At 39.9% G+C, this 22,184-nt stretch overlaps 1 long non-coding RNA gene across 6 annotated transcripts in view; it reads right to left on the bottom strand.

Annotated features, from left to right (window-relative positions):
* LOC122700630 overlaps positions 1 to 22,184 on the bottom strand; it is a 526,773-nt gene that overhangs the window by 281,002 nt on the left and 223,587 nt on the right. For 5 of the 6 annotated variants that reach the window (XR_006342835.1, XR_006342832.1, XR_006342830.1 and 2 more), the window contains one exon: positions 6,426 to 6,507. This is a non-coding gene — a long non-coding RNA (uncharacterized LOC122700630). Of the gene's footprint in view, positions 1 to 6,425; positions 6,508 to 20,273; positions 21,514 to 22,184 lie in introns of those variants that run through there. The other variant, XR_006342831.1, reaches the window with a different exon arrangement.

The raw sequence follows: 22,184 nt of genomic DNA, 5'->3' as shown, positions 1-22,184 counted from the left end.
CTAAGCATGCACATGATTGCATAACTTTGTCAAAATTCCTCAAACTTTACACCTAAAAAAATGTGAATTTTACCATCTGTAATAAACAGCAACCAAATTAACTTGTATATCTAAAACAAACAAATAACAACAACAAAAAAAAAAAACCTCTGAGAGTTGACGGAGGCATTATCTTGAATTTTTGTTTGACTATTTTCAGCTCTGAAGGCTTTTGATCTTTAGTCTTTTATTGACCGTAACTTGTACCCTATAGTTCTTATCCAACATTCAAGTAGACTTGAATGTCTCTTAGTGATATTTAGACAATTTTGAGAGAATTAAGCCCTACTGGCTATGGTACCCACTGTATATAATGAACAAACTTCTCTCCAATGCATCTTTGAAGGGATTGAGGATATAGTCATTCACATCATTTTCTGTTTTATGGTTAAGAGGAGGAACTCCAACTGAACCTATAGCTTAGAGAGATTATAGCAGCAAAAAAGAGACTACTTGGGGATATTCATACAGTGGTAGCCCAAGTAAGTCATGTATTTTAAGCACGTCTTCATTTCATGAAGTAGTTCTGAGTACCATAGAGGGGAAACATGGAAAGAATTATTTTACTACTTTTTCTCTGCTCCAGTCCTTTTGCTTTCTTAGTAAGAACATTGATGAAAACAAGTCTAAAGCACAAAACCAAAACTAATTCACCAGGGCAGCCAACCTTGCCTTTCCAAAACAGGTTTCTTATCTCCTTTGTTTTGCTCGTGCTGGTGGGGGAATGTACAATTCCTGGGGTGTTCCTCCAGTGGACTGGGCTGTGCTTCTTTTATGAATAGCTAATCTAAACCCATAAAATGCTCATCAAAGGAGCAGAAAAAAACTAATCAGTCTTGACAAATACAACGAAGGAGTAACCTTTAGACTAATTTCCTCCGGCAACATCTGAGGCAGGTCAGGAGGCATCTGGCAGTAGGTTTACAACCATGTACTCATCAAATGAGAGGCAGGGAGAAAATTAACCTTAAAATCCAGGTAGCACGGAAGTTATCAAGCGGAATCTTATTGAGGCAAAATTTTGACTTGTGGTGCTGTGGATGTGTTTGTGAGCCGCTGGTTATAAATATTGCTTTGCATCATATATCATTTATATTATACTGGTCTGCTACCCAGCGACTTTCCTGGTGGTTCAGACGGTAAAGCGTCCGCCTGCAATGTGGGAGACCCTGGTTCGATCCCTGGGTCAGGAAGATCCTCTGGAGAAGGAAACGGCAACCCACTCCAGTATTCTTGCCTGGGAAATCCCATGGATGGAGGAGCCTGGCGGGCTACAGTCCATGGGGTGGCAAAGAGTCGGACAGGACTGAGCGACTTCACTTTCACTTTCTTTTTCCACCCAGTGACTCTGGCAGCAGGGCTCTTAGGAGTTGTGCAAGCTCCAACAGAGCAGAAGGCAGTGTGTGGTGGAGCAGGCAAGGGGGTCACAGCCAACATGAGGCGTGGAACACAACTTTGCCAAAGAGTAGAACATTTTGATGTCTCCTAGCACTGTGATTTGCTCTCCCAACCATTTCAATTAGCTAATGGAAGCCACCATCTCAAAGTGAATTTGCTAGAATATTTCAGTCTTTTTACCCTGCCTTCTCTTTTGGTGCCCTGCTGATTTTGATCCCAGGTGCTGAATCAATTGACAAATGAATAGCCCTTCCTATAAAGAGAGAATCCCTCTGCTCTATCTTAATCTTTGACATACACACACATGCATGCACCTCACTTAAGGTCCTGAGAGTTTTGTAGTTTTCATCAATCTTCCCCCTTACTGAAACTGCTTAAAGAAGTTAATATCTGAACCCATTATTTAAAACTTTGGCATTATAACTTTTGTATTAATTTTAATTTTTCAAGTCCTAAACATTTATTTACAGACTAAAGACCCTCATCATTCAATTCATAGCCAGTAGTTTCCAGAAGTCTGTTTGGATTTGTCCTCAGATACTGGAAAGTGACATTAATATTCCTAAATTATAAAATTAATTAATAATAATAGCTAACCACATGTCAGACTCTGTCCTAAGCACTGACTTATACTAACTTCTGTGGTCTTCATAACAGTCCACTGAAGTTGGTACAATTACTTTGGGATGGGATGGGAATGGAAGTCACACATCCTTGTGCATAAATGTGTCTCTGCCATCTAGGTGAAAAGTTACACTTATTCCATGTTAGACAATGAGAAACAAAAGCTGCCAAATAGCAATTTGAAACAAAGACGAATGGACTGCAGTGCCTGGAAAGAAGAGCCTGCATTACTTTGATGCAATCAGTTCTCAGCAAGCAGCAAGTAGATGGACTGGATTTAGAGCCAAAGTAGAGAAAGGCATCACTCTGAGGCCAGGCCCCAACACTGCGGATTGCTTCCATCCTTTCTTCGCAAATGTCACTTGCAGGTTTTATGTCAAGGGTAATACAGAGAATCCTGCTTCCAAAAATATCTAAAGAAGAAGTGTAAAAAGATTTCCACAGGCCTAGGGTCAGCCAGCAAATGTAATTCTAAAGTGTAGTCAGGTTTCCATTGCCTGTCCAGCAGATAGCACGGGCCAGCATGACAGCTGCATGTTGTGGTCAGACAGGAGTCTGCTGGAGTAAGATGTACGTGAGTCAGATGCCTCTACCTCTTTCTGTTCTCTGAAGGCACAAGCACACTCGCTGCAGAAAGGCCCATAGGCGATAAGCTCCAGGCATTGTTAACTTGCTCGTGAGCTTTATATTTGAAAACTGTTCCCAGTGCTGTCAATGACATGAGAGATACAGTGAGCTGAGAAGAAACATCTTCCTGTGGCTACTAGGACTTTGAGACCTTGGCAGACAGGCATGGCCGTATCAATACCCAGGAAAAAGGGAAGACAGAATAAAACGAAACAGAAACAAGACAGCTATTTCAGACCACCTAAGCCTGGTCCATCCTTGGCTCCTCTGTCACAAGCAAAGCATACCTTTCCAATTCCCACTGCTCCAGATTATCTTCCTGCTTAGTCAACTGCAGGATGTGAACAGACGGTAAGAAATTCGTCGCCAGCTGATTCAGCTCCTGCAAACTGCCACCCCAAGAACCATGTTTCACGTCAAATGCCTCCGCTGGGTCAGGGACACGCAGGCATTACACTGGAGCTCCCTGACCACCAGCAGAATGCCATGGGGGCACCACACCCATGAGACACGAACATGCATACATCTGGCTTGAAGCGGAGAAAAACCTTAATCAGGGTAGAAATAAGAAATTATCTATTAGGTAACTTCCCTCCCTAACCCCCATTTTTCCCCCTCAGATTATTCTTTTGTACAGAGCAACTGCTACCTGAATTTCTCTTTCAAAACTAACATCCCAGGAGAGGACAAGCACCCAGCACCATATTAACTCACTGCTGAAAACTCTCTGGCTGACGCTGACCCTTTGCAAATGCCACATTTCAGTGAGTAAAGGATCTATTAAAAAGAGAGAGCTTCTTAAATATTAGTTAAAAAAAAAAAAAAAAAGAACCAACTTCCAACCTATGCATTACAAAGCCTTTCTAAGAGACCATAAGTCATTGTTCACAGTGAAAATATCCTCTAACCCTATGACTCTGAGTCTACAATCAACATGGAAAGACATAAAAATAATTCAAAAGAGCACAATATCCAATCACAAAATACTATCTAATATAGAGGAGCAATAGAAAATTATTAATTAGGGTGTGAGAACCCTAAGAAGGTGGTCAGCAAGCCATTATGACATCTGAAGTTGGACCAGTGTTCTAGGTTCCTCTCTCTGCAAACCAGTCAGTCTGTGATGAAAAATGAGAAGCAGATAGCCAATATATCATGTCCTCCAAACCCACAGTATTGCAGTAGTTTGGATGTAATCAACACAACTGAGGAAACATTGGCAGGAAAGACTTGATTCATCCAACAGCCAAGAGTTTAGAAGCTGACCAAAATACCTTTGCTCAGTATTTCTCACAGGATTCTCAGTTCATCTGTTACTACATATTTTCAGCCACTTAATTAGTATGAATTCACTCTTACAGTTGCTTAGTAGGAAACAAAAATGACGAAACCCTGGCCTATGTACTCTGAGAAATTATCCGCCAGATACAGAATGACACTTCAGTAGAAAATCATATGAAAAGATGATACAGCAATAAATAAAGAGGATAAAGAATTATAAAACAACAACCAGGAAGTTACCTTTAAAATTAAACACACAAGAGCCAAAGATTTGCATAAAAAAGCAATCAAACCGAGACAGGTTGAATCAGAAAAGAACTGCTAAAGGAAGGGAGTTTTTGGACACATTTTAAAGGGACTCAAAGACAGAAATTTTCAGAGAGAAGAGTGGAAAGCACCAGCAAAAGCAAAGATACTCTATTTTTTTCTAGTGGAAAACTTGGATGTGGAGCAATAAAAGAGGATTTACCCAAACCAGAAAATGTAGCAAACCCTATAGAAGGAAATAGTGTAATGAAGAATCTGTAATCCAACTTGAGTTTTCTATGTTGGGTGATTATACCCTTAAAACAATATAGTTCTTATGTAAAAAATACTATTTAAAAAATTTGTATAAAACTTTAGCTATTTTATAGCATTTACTTTCCCTCTAGTTGTAAAAGTAACAACTACTCATGGCAGAAAACCCTATACAAAAAAGAGATTTAAAATCCTCCATAATATCATTATTTAGACATAACTACTGTTAGGGCTTCCCAGGGAGCTCCATGGTAAAGAATTCACCTGCCAATGCAGGAGACATGGGTTTGATCCCTGGGTCAGGAAGATCCCCTGGAGGAGGCAATGGCAACCCACTCCAGTATTCTTGCCTGGAAAAGTCCATGGACAGAGAGCCTGGTGGGCTACAGTCCATGGGGTCACAAAGAGTTGGACATGACTGAGCACGCACACACTGTTAACACTTATAGCCTTTCCATAATTTTACTGTGTATGTGTCTCAGTAATATGTCTTATGATAACATAAAATTGGATATCTCACTGCACATATTGTTGTATATTTTTCCACTTTCAATATTTTAAAACTAACATCTGCTTTATAGGACTTTTTCTGTTGGTCTGATTTCATTAATGGCTTTTTTCCCCCCAATTCCCATTATGTTTGGCAAGTAAGAGCAATTACAAAATAAAATTCCTAGTTTTATAGTCTGAAAGTAATAACCCTTAGCTGAATTAATCGCTTATCTTCATATTGGCACATTTTGGTTTCCAAGACTAAGATATTCAGAAATAAATTTTTATAGATGGTTGGATGGCATCACCGACTCGATGGACAGGAGTTTGAATAAACTCCAGGAGTTGATGGTGGACAGGGAGGCCTGGTGTGCTGCAGTCCATGGGGTCGCAGGGTCGGACATGACTGAGCAACTAAACTAAACTGAAATAGTTAATACATCCTGATCTGAGGAGCAACGAAGGACTAACCCTTTATTACTTGTTCCAAATTTCTTCTGGGCTTCTATAGTGTTCCTGTTTCACTTTGGAAACTAGAAGTCTTGTCTTTAAATTAATGAGAAGATAATTTTCTTTCCCATTGTCAATGTCATTATCAAATCTCATATGAATGAGCTGAATCACACCAAAGGCATAAAGTCCCCAGTGAGCCCACTGATTCAAAATGCTGCACTGGGCCACTATTCCATTGCTCCCTAAGTACTCTGACATAGACTAAAGTCTAGCATGCCCCTTCCAAAACCAGCTTATCCTGCTCACACACAAAAGCAGTAGTTCAGTTTTACTACAGTACCATGGGTGGTAGGGGGCATACAACTCAAAAGAGAGATTTAAAAAGCACCACTATGTTCAATCTGGCTATTCAAGATGACAATTCTTTTTCTACCTGAAAAGGAAGTTCTATCCATTTGTGCAGTTGAGTCTCTTATTCGAAAGTTCTATCTATAGCTTGCTTACTTCAGTATTCACCATAGAAACAGACTTAGAGAACTACCTTATCATTTTGTAGTGAGTGTTTCACAAATTAAAAAAGGTAGTATTGATGAATGTTTCCCTATTAACTGATGAAGCTTTCCTCTAGAGATGCTCATGTGTCCAACAGCCTTTGGCAAAATGTCATGAGCAGACAAATATTTTATACCTGGGTCTCCTGTTTCTGGAAACTTAAGGCAATGTTAAGGAGATTGAGCATTGCAATGAAGATTAAGTCCAGGAGAGATGTATCTATGCTGGCCACAAGGCAGAAGTGGGTACCTTCCTCTACCGTGTAGAGTAGAATGACCTTTACAAAACTTGGTGACTAGAAATGTTCAGTGAAAAGCTAACAATCTTGGCTGATGACTTAGATTTTTCATTGTAAAATGTACAGAACATATTGGTTATACAGGCCACTTGCAAAAGTATTACAAGATGAAGTATTTTCAGACCCCACAAAAATTGCTTACCTGGATTACTCCATTAGACACCACAAAGGGAAATTTTCAGACTGGCAATTTCCTCTTGTGCATAGCAATATGTGCTCATTCTCTGTAAATAGGGAAAAAGAAATCATCTTTTTCAACTTCCTGGGCACTGGGATGAGAACTGGTTCAACTGGATCAATACCAGTCAAACAAAAGCATTCACTTTAAAGCCAAAAGTAACAGGGTTTGCAGAATTCCAGAAAACTTCTGAAGTGAGTTATGTTGAGGAAGAATACTGCTAAATTTTAAAACTGTAATAAGAGGCCAGTTTTCTTCTCTCAGATTTCTTCCCTGTGTCTCTTCAAACCACTCAGTAAGTACACAAAGGAGCAAGATACAGAAATGAAACAAAACCGAACAACCCCTCCAAAACAGAAAAGACTTAACCCAAGTCAAGCATGGATACAAAGCAAGAATTCCCTAATTTTTTTAAGTTGTAGCCAGTTGAACATTTCAGGAAACAGTACAGTATGAATCCTGAGTCACTATGAATTGATTCAGTAAAAAGTATTTTAATAGAATGAAACTTAAAATAAAAATAATCTGACATTTACTTAAATTTTGCATCAAGTAGGTGGTAATGATGCCTAAGCTTAAGAAATACACATATTCTAAATACTATTTCAGTTCAGTTGCTCAGTCGTGTCCAACTCTTTCAACCCCATGGACTGCAGCACACCAGGCCTCCCTATCCACCACCAACTCCCAGAGTTTACTCAAACTCATATCCATTGAGTCAGTGACCCCATCCAACCATCTCATCCTCTGTCATCCCCTTCTCCTCCCAACTTCAATCTTCCCCAGCTTCAGGGTCTTTTCTAAGGAGTCAGCTCTTCACATCAGGTGGTCAAAATATTGGACTTTCAGCTTCAGCATCAGTCCTTCCAATGAATATTCAGGACTGATTTCCTTTAGGATGGACTGTTTGGATATCCTTGCAGTCCAAGGGACTCCCAAGAGTCTTCTCCAACACCACAGCCCAAAAACATCAATTCTTTGGCGTTCAGCTTTGTTTATAATCCCACTCTCACATCCATACATGACTACTGGAAAAACCATAGCTTTGATTAGACAGACCTTTGTTGGCAAAGTAATGTCTCTGCTTTTTAATATGCTATCTAGGTTGGTCATAACAGCATAGCCAAATTATATGCTTCTGGAGTTTTCTGGAAGAAGAAGAAACAACTGAATGGAATCACTGAAGAGGAATCTACAGAACTGGGCCTGCTCATTTTGGGAAAATGTGACCACAGGGACTACATGTTTAAGAACTAAGAACCACAGATGCTCTCTCCTATCCCACAGTCACCTTCCCTCAAGGCTACTTTTCTGCCCACCTCTGGGGAGCAACATTCATGTAACAGGCATACCTTGAAGAGGTTCGATTCCAGACCACTGCAGTAAAATGAATATTGCCATAAAGCAAGTCACATGAATATTTTGGGGTGTCCTGATGCATACAAAAGTTATGTTTACACTGTACTTCAGTCTATTAAGTGTGCAACAGCATTATATCTTTTAAAAAATATGCACACCTTAATTTAAATAACATGTGTGTGAGCTCAGATGTCTGACTCCTGGCGACCCCATGGACTATAACCTGCCAAGTTCCTCTATGAGATTTTCCAAGCAAGAATATTGAAATGGATTGCCATTTCCTCCTCCAGAGGGTCTTCCCAACCTAGGGATTGAATCCACATCTCTTGTGTCTCTTGCACTGGCACTACAACTTTATTGCTTAAAAAAAAAAAAATTGCTAACCATCAACTGACAATGCAGGCTTGCCACAAACCTTGAGTTTGCAAGAAGCATGGTATCTGTGAAGTGCAATAAAGGGAAGAATAATAAATTGAGATGGCATGCCTATACAGTCCACGTGGCCAGTGGCCACTGGGACTGGGCAGCATGGCAGAGATGTCTCCCAGACAAAGGAAAAAGTCAGGAGGAGTTGGCTACTGTTTGCTCGCCTCCCTCCACGCACACTTGAATCTTTCACTCCAGCATTAATTCAACAACCATTTGTACAGAATTGTATCCATCAGTTCTCAGTAAGAGATGTCAGACAACCTGACTCAATCTGGCTTAGTCAAAAAAAGAAAATCACCTTTTCCTGTGATGGACAGTCCAGGAGTACACTGGCTTTGGGTGAACTGCTTGTGTCCTCAGAATCCTGTGTGCCTCCCACCCCCTGACTTTGCTTCCTCTGCGTTGACTTATGACAGTACTTTGTGAATTATTTAGTGCTATGCAAAGATGGGCTCAATAAAGGACACAAATGGTAGGGACCTAACAGAAGCAGAAGATATTAAGAAGAGGTGGCAAGAATACACAGAAGGACTGTACAAGAAAGATCTCCATGACCCAGTTAATCACGATGGTGGGATCACTCACCTGGAGCCAGACATTCTGGAATGTGAAGTCAAGTGGGCCTTAGAAAGCATCACTATGAACAAAGCTAGTGGAGGTGATGGAATTCCAGTTGAGCTATTTCAAATCCTGAAAGATGATGCTGTGAAAGTGCTGCACTCAATATACCGGCAAATTTGGAAAACTCAGCAGTGGCCACAGGACTGGAAAAGGTCAGTTTTCATTCCAATCCCAAAGAAAGGCAATGCCAAAGAATGCTCAAACTACTGCACAATTGCACTCATCTCACACGCTAGTAAAGTAATGTTCAAAATTCTCCAAGCCAGACTTCAGCAATACATGAACCATGAACTTCCAGATGTTCAAGCTGGTTTTAGAAAAGGCAGAGGAACCAGGGATCAAATTGCCAACATCCACTGGATCATTGAAAAAGCAAGAGAGTTCCAGAAAAACATCTATTTCTGCTTTATTGACTATGCCAAAGCCTTCGACTGTGTGGATCACAATAAACTGTGGAAAATTCTGAAAGAGATGGGAATACCAGACTACCTGATCTGCCTCTTGAGAAACCTATATGCAGGTCAGGAAGCAACAGTTAGAACTGGACATGGAACAACAGACTGGTTCCAAATAGGAAAAGGAGTACGTCAAGGCTGTATATTGTCACCCTGCTTATTTAACTTACATGCAGAGTACATCATGAGAAACACTGGGCTGGAAGAAACACAAGCTGGAATCAAGATTGCCGGGAGAAATATCAATAACCTCAGATATGCAGATGACACCACCCTTATGGCAGAAAGTAAAGAAGAACTAAAGAGCGTTTTGATGAAAGGGAAAGAGGAGAGTGAAAAAGTTGGCTTAAAGTTCAACATTCAGAAAACTAAGATCATGGTATCCGGTCCCATCACTTCATGGCAAATAGATGGGGAAACAGTAGAAACAGTGGAAACAGTGGCTGACTTTATTTTTCTGGGCTCCAAAATCACTGCAGATGGTGATTGCAGCCATGAAATTAAAAGATGCTTACTCCTTGGAAGGAAGATTATGACCAACCTAGACAGCATATTAAAAAGCAGAGACATTACTTTGTCAACAAAGGTCTGTCTAGTCAAGGCTATGGTTTTTCCAGTGGTCATGTATGGATGTGAGAGTTGGACTATAAAGAAAGCTGAGCACCGAAGAATTGATGCTTTTGAACTGTGGTGTTGGAGAAGACTCTTGAGAGTCCCTTGGACTGCAAGGAGATCCAGCCAGTCCATCCTAAAGGAGATTAGTCCTGAGTGTTCTTTGGAAAGACTGAGGTTGAAGCTGAAACTCCAATACTTTGGCCACCTGATGCGAAGAGCTGACTCATTCGAAAAGAACCTGATTCTGAGAAAGGTTGACGGCAGGAGGAGAAGGGGACAACAGAAGATGAGATGGTTGAATGGCATCACTGACTCAATGGACATGGGTTTGGGTGGACTCCGGGAGTTGGTAATGGACAGAGAGGCCTGGCATGCTGCCGTTCACGGGGTTGCAAAGAGTTAGACACGACTGAGTGACTGAACTAAACTGAACTGAGACAAACTACCAAAAGGTAAAATTCTCCCAGTTAATAGTCATCATTTTCTCCTACCTTTGTTATTAATTCTAAACACAATCATCTTGTGAGAACATTAACCTATTAGTCAATACATAAATAAGTACCTTGAAGAACAAAAATGACCACACCCTTAAGTGAAATGGAGGCAATTTAGTCTGAATCAGAATCACTGGGGTGGAGCTTGAGCATTTTTAGCAGCTCTCTAGATGATACTTCTGAGTAAGATCACTAGTCTGTATAGTCAACAAATAGCACTGAGAACTAACTTGCCTGAAGTTGTGGAATGTTTAAAAGAATTCAATAGTTATTGTGATATTAAAAATGTATCTAAATTATACTATTGTAAAAGTTTTATTTGAAGAGTCCTTAGAATAGATATTTCAAGTTTTCAAAAACACCTAGGACCCTCAGAACTCTGTAAGCTTTCCTTAAATTTCACTCTTAATGTCTATTCCCACCTTCAGATAACTTTTATTCACATATAATTTTAGGGTAATATCCAGAGCAAACTTGAAACTCCTGCTTTATTTTAAATATGTTGGGATATTTTTGAAATGTTAAGATGTTTCTTTTTTTCTCCCAGTGTTCCCGTCTTTCCTTCACTTCATTCAAAGAAAGAGGATGCCTAAGAGGGGTAGTGAAATAAAGGCAAAAAGCAGAAAAAAAATCTAAGAGTCTTTCTGACTTTTCAAATGTTTAAAAATTTAAATAGAAAACATTTGGGATAGAGAAAAAAATTTGAAAGAAACAGGAAGATGTAACACTTATCACCTCCATTCACCCCCACCACACACACACACATAAATACACACACACACATAAATACACACACAGATAAAAACAGAAATGAGTCCCCTAGGTGATGATAATAGTAGAGATTTTGGAAGGTCCTATAAGGATAACACTATCACATGACTCTTGGTGGACCTAAGTCGACAAGAACATAGAAAGTTCAGAATCTCCCATACTTATTCCCACCCCCACACAGAAACAGTTAAAATTCTCCTGAGTCCCACTTCCCCACTTCCACCAAAAGTGGTACTTGGAGGAATTGAGAGAGACATGTGGATACCAACACGATAATTTTGGACTATCTTGCTTCAGCTGACTAAAACTTTTAGTCATTTGCCATGCGCTCTCTTCTGGGGAAAAAGAAAAAAGACTTGATAAATACGGACTACTGTTTGGAGAGTGCAGAACCACAAAACTTGAGCCATTCATTTGCAAAAGATAATGTATATATTTTATAAAGGGACAGGAAAGAATTCAGGGACTATCAACAAAGTCTTCCTATCCACTCAGATACAAAGTATGTCAGTATACTAACACGCTGTGTGTATTGGTTGTCCATCGCTGAGTAACAAATTACTCCAAAACTTACTGGCTTAAATTACAATGACTCTGTATTATCTCATACAGCTTCTGTTGGTCACAAATTTGAGAGTGACTCAACTGTGTCATTTTTGGCTCAGGCTCTCTCCTGAATCAAAATGTCAGCGGCAACTTCATCTGACAGCTGAACTGAGTCTGAAAGATCTACTTCCAAACAGCTCACTCACAAGACTAGCAAGGTCACCTTGGCTCTTAGCAGGAGGGCCTAACTAGTCCCCACGGAGTTGCTTGAGGATTCTTCCAAAGTGAGGAAACTGGCTTCCCTCAGGAGAGAGACCTGAGAGAAGGCAAGGTAGAAACCACAATGTGGCTTTTACGACCAAGCTTCAGAAGTTGCACACTTGTCATTTACTCTAGGATTCCATCGGTTACACAGGTCAAGCCTACTGATTGCAGCAGAGGATTAGCCAAGCTGAAAAATATTACGACATGGCTCATTAGGAACCATCTTGGAGGCTGGCTACTACAGCTTGCTACTTTGTAATATTTCCACTAGGGAATAAAAGAGGCTTGCCTCAAATGAAAAAGAAAACATTCTAATTAAATGTCATCCCTGTCAGTCAGCTCAGATATAAAAAAAGGTAGGCAGTTCACTTCATTTTCAAAAGCAAACAATGAGTTATGTTGCACTCTTTGAACTGGACTCTGAATAAACTTCTTCTGGTCTGTCTTCCAAATAGAAGGCATCAGGTGCATATGGGAAGCTTCACCTTTGTGGCTGAGACCAAAGAAATAAAAATGAAACCGCATGAGTAAAGCAATGAGAAACTGGCATGGATAATATCTGATTTTTATTTAATATTATTTTGAATGGAAAATAAAAGGGGCATTGCTATAAAAACCCTTCAGATTAATGTCTGTTTCTTAAAACCCTGAAACTTTCACTTATTGCTCTATGAAAACATCCAACTAACTAAGGACTTGGCAAGGAGAAGGGCGTTTTTCCCGATCTTTGTCCAAGAATTTCCAGCAGTGACTGGTGTGTACTAAAAACTAAGGGAAAATCTGTCCACCCCCATCCCTGTGCCCTGGTATTGTATAAGCCCCCCAGACCTGTATGTAACCCTGGAAAGGTGGGCAGAAGCTCAAACACCACAATGAAGGCATAGCTAAAATTAAGTTGCAGAAAAAATGTAGGTTATATTTCTTTCACACATGTCTAAAATACCAAGTATTCTGATAAAAATTAAACCAATGCTTGAGAGGTGAAAAAAATCCCTAATGCTATCTACATTAAAAAAAAAAAAATGGGTAGCTTAACCCATTTTGATCATGCCATTTAGTCAACTCAATTTTTCAAAAAATTTTCAAAGAAAGTTTTAAATGAAAGTAGATAGCAGAGTTTTGCCTCTATTAAAAACAGAAATTATAAAATAAATCATTTGTATGCCAAGAACCACATTAGGCATCTTTTTTCATCTCATTTGTCTCCCGACAAAACTGAGAATTTTGCATTTTTATTTCCAATTTTCAGATGAGAAATCTGAGAGTCAGGAAGTTTAAATAACTTATCCAAGGATATTTATTAAAGCCAGGTTGGAATTCCTGACTCTAAAACCTATTTTCATTCCACTAAGCATACTGTCTCTGGTACCGTGGCCTCCTTCTCTGAACAGAAGCAAATTTCAAATACACTGAGGAAAATATTTACCACAGAAACACCATGAAAATATCATATGTACAACACAGAAGGGGAAAAAAACATTATCAATCCTAACTAGTACCCACTAGGCCCGACACACTCTAAGATTAAGATATTATATATGTATTTATTTATATGCATTTGTATATAAATATAAATACATGAAATACTATAGATCTCCAAAATTAAGCAACGAGGCATGGCAGCAGCAAGAATAGAACGTGACACTTGGCCACATGCTGCAGCTCCTGCCACAGCTAGAGAGACGCCCTCAGGCTGCCGTGAAGAGCCTGCTTGCTGCAACTAAGATCTGACCTGACACAAGCAAATAAATAAAAATGAATGAATAAGAACATGACACTTGAAATGAAAAATTCCTTACCACACATGGGCTTTGCAGTCCCAGGTACGGACTGCAAGACCGCTCAGACCACATGTGAGGGAAACGGTCTGCTCGTCAACCAGGTCACCCAAAAGAAAACCTCAGCAGCCTTCACTCTACACTGTACTCCTTACCTCCCAGACTTCCTCATTCTCATTGAGTTGCAAATTCAGAAGGAAAGCTCAACTCTGAGAACTTTGAACGTTGGTCTTTAACAGCCAATCACCTCTTTATCCGTGTTTTTAATAGAGAAACCAAGGCACGGGAATCCAACTCTTCCTAAGCCACACAAATGGAATTTGCCAAAGAATTTTCTTTCTTGACTCCATGTACTTATAGGACTTTACTTGTCCTTGTAATTAGTCATATACCCAAAGTTTCCCAGGTTTTTGGAAAACGAGGCAGCTCACACACATACGCACACACAAATATTTTAAGGTTCTAAAACAATGCAGAAGTTTATTATTTTATTACATTGACTTTGGAGTTATAAATATATAATTACTATTTTACCAGATCATTCTGTGCAGCTGTGTCACTACTCAGAAAATTTTGAAATAGCTTTCTCAAAGCAGAGAGAAGGCTGCAGGAAATATTTTTTAAGTGGCTAGAATTCAGTTCTCAGATGAACTCTTTTAAGTACTGTTGTACTTTACCAGTAGCATGCTGGCATTGGTAAGAAAACAAAAATAATTATGCAATTATTATGAAACTCCATGTTCAACAGTACTTTTTACTTCCCAAAAAGGGAAGAGAAAAAAAAAAAAAAAAACAATCCTTTGTCTCCTGTAGATTTCTCCAAAATATTTGAAGATATATAAGAAAATTTATAGCATTAGGACAACATGCTTCCAAGATTTGCTTGCCCTTGACAGATATGCTGTGCAATTTAAAAGCCAAAACCTTTCCCACAAAATAGGAAAGACTGAAATCCCATCTGAAACTCAAAACAGCTTTTTAAAAAGAGAAAAAATTTTAAGTTTAATATATTTATTTTTCATTTTATTATCTTCAGTATTTTGAAAAGTATTAAAACCAGAATTATTACTCAAAAACCCCACCATAAAAAACGTCTTCTGCTTCTAGCACTATAGAAAATATTTTTAAAAATATTTTAAGATTATAAAACAATGCAGAAATAGAATGAATTTTAAGGAGACAACAGAAATTATTGCTCTTTAAATACTAATCTAGCAAATTCCCTAGTTATTTGAATTTTTAAAATTTCTTAGAAAAGTGCCACTGTCTATACAAAAAATGTGTTTTTATTTTATTAGATGTGTCTGAGCTTTCATTAGAATCTAGAACAGAAGTATATAAAGTTTCAGTTTCCTTATCTAAATTGCTTTCTATAATTCCTATATTCAACAAATATAGCTTAGGTTACATGGAATCCCTTAACATCCAGGAAAGAACTCCAGGGCCTGCTTTTTGGTTCTTCCCAACCACTTTCTTCATGGGTTCATTTCACATCGATCTCACACCTTGGATAAATACAGGTCTAAAGGGTCACTCGAAGGAGAGATTTTCCTGTTTATAATAAGGAATGGAAATTGAGTACTTTGATACTGCCATAGAAATGACTCTTTGTAAATACTGGGCCTATTCCAAGCCAGAATGAACTGGAACAACGTTTTCTTTTTTCTTTTCAAATTATGAGATTGGAATATGGACAGAGAGAAGATCTGGTCAAGATGGTGGGAAATAGAAAAAGAGTGTGTCTGAGAGAATTCCCCACACTTCTGCCAGCAAGCTCCCACTTCTGGGACTTCTCTAGTGGCTCAGACGGTAAAGCCTCTGCCTGCAATGCGGGAGACCTGGGTTCAATTCCTGGGTCGGGAAGATCCCCTGGAGAAGGAAATGGCAACCCACTCCAGTACCCTTGCCTGGAAAATCCCATGGACAGAGGAGCCTGGTGGGCTGCCGTCTATGGGGTCGCACAGAGTTGGGCATGACTAAAGCGACTTAGCAGCAGCAGCAGGGAACTAGAGCCATATGCGGCAACTAAGAGCTCACACACAACAACTAAAATATCCCACATAGCGACTACAAGACACCACATGCCACAGCTAAGACCTGGCACATCCAAATAAATAAATATTTTTTAAAAATGCAAGAGCCTTTCCCACTTTAGACAAATCAGAAATTTTCAGAGAAACAAACTTAGGAAAAATCCCTGGATTTACGCTCTGAGGACTGTAAAGCTAACGATATTGGTTACCAGGGCGAAACATGGCGTTTTCAAAGTCACAACACAGTCCATATCCTGCCTGTAACTTTAGGGGCTCATTCTTCTATAAAATACTCTATTGATTCTTTTAATATTTGTTCTTTGAGTCCAGAGGGGAAGTGAAGGAAGATTACTCTATAGGAGTTATCCACAGCATCCATCCATTGACCCTTCCTGACCTTTGAGACAAAGCTACTATCTTGTCATTGCTTAAAAGGCCTAGAAAATATTTCTGTAGGCCAGCTTCCCATGGTAACTAAAAACTGTCTAGAGAGTTTTTAAAGCATCTTAGAACAAGAAAGAATGAGCTGTTACTACTGAATGTTAACATAGAGAGTTCCATTTTAAAGTAGCCCAGCTTAATGCAATGAGTATTAAATTAATTTTAATTCTACTACTTTGTCCACTCACAACCAGGAAGCTGCAGATCTATCAGGCTTCCAAGCCTGGCTTCTTTCCACTCTACCACACTGCCTCCCATGAAAGGCTTGGCTTCTTGGAAGCAATCCTTGGGAGCCCCAGGACAGAGCCACCTGCCCCCTCAACAGGGGAAGTCAGCAAAAGATTAACTCAGGTGGCGCCATGGTGAAGAACCTGCCGGCCAAATGCAGGAGACAGAGGAGATGTGGGTTTGATCCCTGGTTTGGGAAGATCCCCTGGACGAGGGCATGGCAACCCACTCCAGTATTCTTGCCTGGAGAATCCCACAGACAGAGGAGCCTGGTGGGCTACAGTCCATAGGGTCGCAAAGAGTCAGATATGATGGAAACAACTTAGAATGCATGCATGGATACACGTAGGAGTGTGGTGTTGTAGGAGTGCTATGTGGGCAACAAGAGACCTGAATGGGCTTCTCAGGTGGTGCTAGTGGTAAAGAACCCACCTGCCAATGCAGGAGATGTAAGAGATGAGGGTTCGATCCCTGGGTCGGTACGTTCCCCTGGAGGAGGGAGGGCATGGCAACCCACTCCAGTATCCTTGCCTGGAGACTTCCATGGATAGAGGAGCCTGGTGGGCTACAGTCCATGGGGTCTCACAGAGTTGGACACGACTGAGGCACCTAAGCACACATGCACGCAGAGACCTGACTATTAGCACCTTAGAGTTTGTAAAAGGCTTGGGGTGCTTGAATATCCCTGAGGATTCAATTTAGGATTAGAATGAGAAGGGAGGTAATGATCCAGGCAATAATCATTCTGGGAGGACACAGTCCCTGGGGGTAATGAGTGGATTAACTTTATCTTTCCTCCCTTCATCCACTACACCAAAACAATTCTGTAAGGATACTGTGCTTTCCTTTATTTCCACCCCCTGCTTGTTCTCTCCATTTCTTCTTAGTGAGACACTAAGTTCATGCCTTTTAGAACTAGTAGTGATCAGCTGCAGAAAGTGACCCTTCACGACTCATATCCCTCCCCACAGGCAGTGCAAATTCTACCTCTAAACTGGTGCATCACATCTCATTAGAGGAAAAACGGCACCTCCTAAACAATGGCTGAAGAGAAGGGCTAGGGGACACACATATTTTGACAATCAGGTTTCTGTAACTGAAACCGCTGATCTGACCATGAAAATAAACTATGCAACTGACCATCTGTGAAGTTATTTGAGACAGGAACTGAGTTAAATTGACACAGGTTCACTGTGGGTTTATGACACTGGACAAGCAAGATACACTTGCCTGGGAGAAGGCTAATTCTGCACATTTAAGACTGGCAGCGTCCATGGAGTGTCCTAGGACAGGGCTGAGCCCAATAGATTTCATTCAATTGTTAAACAGTGTAAGCTGAAGTCTGGACAAGATGAACATGACACTAAGACTGTTCCGCAGCAAAGATGAACCGCAGGATTCAAACAGCAGCCTAAGTCCTGCCAGCTAAAATGTCAGGGAGGTGGGAAGGACAGGGAGCTTGGGCTCCTCTTGGGAGTGTGTCCAAGTATCCATGACTAAGGAGATGCACAGAGTTTTGCATTTTCAGACAACAAAGATAACTGAGAAAACCTGTCTTATGTGTACCTGTATATAACGCAAAAAAACACACCACTTCATATTTGAGTCTTTATGAAATTTCTCACACTCTGTGTTTGACTATTTTTTAAATAGAAGATCAATTAGCCAACAAAGACCTTAATCAATGCTAATTTTAATTGCTTGCAGAGGTCAATCTGATGAAACTTACATTTTTTTTAAAAAGGACAGAGATCAAGCCCTACTTCTTAGATAGTCTGATAAATCAATAGACAAGGAGACCTTGCAATCCTTTTTCTTCTTTAAGATCCTTCAGGTGATTCTAAGGGGCAACAGCCAAGGTTGGAAAGCACTAATCTGGTAAAATCAGTGGTTTTTAAAAGAACAGATTTAGCAAATATTCCTAAGGTCATGATAACCTCACAGTGACAAGTGTTGGGTTTCACTTAAGCATTGATGGGTGGCTATTTAAAAAGAATTTTAAAAAATACAATGTATGGTTAGGTTGCAGTGACTGTGAATATTCACCTACAAGAGTCACAGAAAATTAAAACTCTTCCTAGTATTACACCAATGGTTGATTGATACTTGGGGTAATATTTCCACTGATAGCATCTAGGGATGCCTGATAAGGCTGTTCAAGTTATACACTGCACAACTCCAAGGGGTTACATTCATACATTTGCATCTCACTGGGGAAATAGGAGTGTAGCTTAATATTCAGACTTCTGTCATATTTAGACATACATCACAAAATGTTACCCTGACTATATTTTACAGAACTTATAGTACAGGAGATTTTTCTCTCTCAGTGTAGAAAATGTGTTTTGCTTCTCAGCTGACAAAGAATAAAATAAAATATTCTGGTGCTGACGTTAGAGACAGAGAAGCTAAGGTGAACATCTGCTCTTCATATCCATCCAGAACCCTTTCTTCTTTTCTATGATATTAGACATCCTCCTTGTATTAGGCAATATTCTCCAGAGAAACAGAGCCAATAGGATGTATACATGGAGATTTAGTATAGGAATTGTCTCATATGATTGTGAAGGCTGAACAGGTCCATGGTCTGCCATCTGCAAACAGGAGAACTCAGAATGCTAGTGGTGTAATTCAGTCTGAGTCCAAAGGCCTACAGACCAGAAATGTTTCTTCAAAAGTGGAAAACGTGGATGTCTCAGCTCAAGCCAAAAGGGTTTCATATTCATGCCCTCTTCTGAACAGTGACATGGGCTAAAAGACAGAATGTCATCCTGAGACGCACCATCTTTTCTCTGCAGGATTGGAACCAAGGCGTGTGTGTGTGTGGATCACGGATGACAGAGGAGCTGCCAGCAACAAAAAAATCTCACCTTTGGGTCTCTTAAAAGGGATTTACATTACTTTTTCAAATTTTCCCTGTGCTCAGTACCTCCTCCAATGTGAGATCACCTCTCATTCACTATCATACCAGCAGCCTGATCATTTTAATAATTCACCGTTTCAAGGAGCCATGGAAAGAGAAAGGAAATTGCTTTTAGACACTGTCTTATTCAAGCAAAAGGAAATGGTTTCTGAACCACAGAAAACAAATAAACATGCCTCTACCTGGAACTTCACTAGTATTTGCCTGTTGTCTGGCACTAAAAGATGTGCTTTAACATAATGGTGCAGTGTGTGGCTGGAGATTCTGAATGCTAGCAGGGATATCTAAACTCTGTAAGACGATGTTAACCGTCTAGGACCACTGAACTTGGATGAACTCCCAAATGCTGGGTGTCAAACCACGTGCTAAATGTCTTTCCATATAGCAAAATGAAATGCCAAATTCTGAATGGCAGCCCAGCTTTTACAGCTTCCAAAGAAGTATATTCTATCACCGCTCAAAACGTAACGCAAGCACACTTACATACACATATGTATATGGCCATGGTGAATGACAACGCTCAAAATATGGACGCTTGGCACTATGGTGACATTGTTAAGCCTTCTAAAGAATTATACATTTTCTATTCTCATGTCATGGATATATCGTTCATCCTTTGCCTGTGAATTGAAAAAATGCATACTTTGGAACTCTGTGGGATCCTGCCGAATTCCTCAGGACCATGGTCAAACATAGTTAAATGGTTATCCTTTTCCATAATGTTATTCTTGGGCATGGAAAGGAGTATCTTTTTAATAAAGGAAAATTGGCAAGGAGATCTCTTGCAACGCAGTCCTGGTTTGGCACAAAATGGGAGGCGCCAGGGATGCAAACATCTCATCTTCAGATCCTTACCTGGCCAAGACACAAGAGGACACGCTGCCCTGGCAACACATAGCAGTTGGCTGCACCACGGTGGGTCCCGGGCCTTTGGACTGACCCTCGCTCAGATGGTAGAAATCCAAAGTAAAGCAATGTGACCTGGCAAACACAGGATCCTGGAGCAGAGCGTGTGATTTCTTCCATTCCTATGGAGATCCTCATTTGGCTGGAAGTCCGCTCCAGGGACAAAGTGTTTCCAGATCTTTGGCAGAAAAAGAAATGCCCTCTTTTCAACTTTCTCTGTTTCAAAGAAGTAGAATGCTGACAAGAAAATATGAGTATCATCTGTACTATTGCTATAGAAATAATAGCCACATATATTTTAGTGTTGTACAATAGTGATGTTAACAGTGGCTACTTTCAAGATCTTTGAAAGAATGTAATATTCTTCTCTGAGCTATAAAACAAGAGATAGTAGGTGAAAGATATAGGTGTGCATATGTGTTGTATGTATGATATGAAATATGATAAAATACATAAACATATGCATATATGCATGATATATGTGTGTATACACACATGTGGCCTACTGAGCATGTAGGACTCATGAAGTATAGTCATAAAAATTCATTTTGCTTCTGTATTCTGTACTCCTCTGTCCTTTTGAGTCTGGGGACATCTTCCTCTGCTCCAGATGGAAATGCAATCTCACGCTTTTTCTGAGCACACTTAGGATACAGAAAAATATTACAATCACTTGAAGTATAAAACAGGATCATGATTCAGAAACTAGAATTTCTAGTCTGAGATATAAATCAGTGTGGCAGAAGTTAGGTGTTGCCCCCAACCCTGTTCCATCTCATTTACTGGGCTTGCACATCCGTCTCTCAGCCGTTGTGCAGGTGGTCGATGAATGGCTCCCAGAATATTCTCAAGAGCCTCTGAGAGAGGATTACAGGTTACACGGCAGACGTCTCCCTCATATATCGTACTAAGGCTAGACTTTTACCCGAAATCACATCCTTGTTCTGCTTTTCCACCTTCCTTATCCTTAAACTTACTGACTTCTTCTGAAGAGCATTCCTCGAAAGGTTGTTTGCCCCTGAACCCTACACTCAGTTTCTGCTTCTAGAGAACATGATCTAAGACAAAACAAAGAATCTCTACGTTCATTTAAAGTGATGATTCTCTACTGCTCACTCGAGAGTTGTCTATAGGAAGGCCATCAACCATCAGAGAAGTAGGTACTTTGTTACGACATTTGCAGCTCACCACTATACTCACTCCACTCACTGACTGCTATTATCAAATACTTTTCCTACATCTCTTGATGTAAATATATGGTTTTTATTTTTAATATTACCAGTAATTCACTGAAATTTTCTGATATTAAAATATACTTCTGGTGGTTAAACAAAAAAAGCCTTACTTAGTCATGATGCTCTGCAGGTTTTGAGGCTATATTAAGGCACATTTACATCCCTTTCATCTTTATTTCTCTTCTCTATCCTAATAATATCTAGAATTGTAGTTCTAGAATGTTAGAAAGCTTTCTTGTTTTGTTTTCTTCCCTTTCACCTCCTGATAAATTTTTGGACAAATAAAATTTAGTACATCTATTTACTCATCTTTATTTCTTATATCTTTGGCTGTATCTCCTAGAGTTTTTTGTTATTTGTTTTTTTTTTTTTGTCTTATTTGAGTATTTCCTCCAGGAGTATTTACAAAGTGGTTCTTTGTGTGGCAAACTCGTTATGACTGTGAACATCTCCAATGGACCCTCCATGGTGTTGTTGAAATCTGACCATGGGTGTCTTGTGGGTGGTGGGCACTCACAAGTAAGCATCAGAGTCATCTGAGGGGCCGCCGGCTACCTTGGAGCCTCCACATGGCAAAAATTCACTCTACAGTTGATTTCTTGTATACCTCTCATATCTTGACCCT

The sequence above is a fragment of the Cervus elaphus genome, chromosome 9 (genome assembly GCF_910594005.1).
Source record: "Cervus elaphus chromosome 9, mCerEla1.1, whole genome shotgun sequence".
Taxonomy (NCBI): Eukaryota; Metazoa; Chordata; class Mammalia; order Artiodactyla; family Cervidae; genus Cervus; species Cervus elaphus.
The sequence above is the reverse complement of the archived record's forward strand: the minus strand, read 5'-3'. Positions and strand labels throughout refer to the sequence as shown.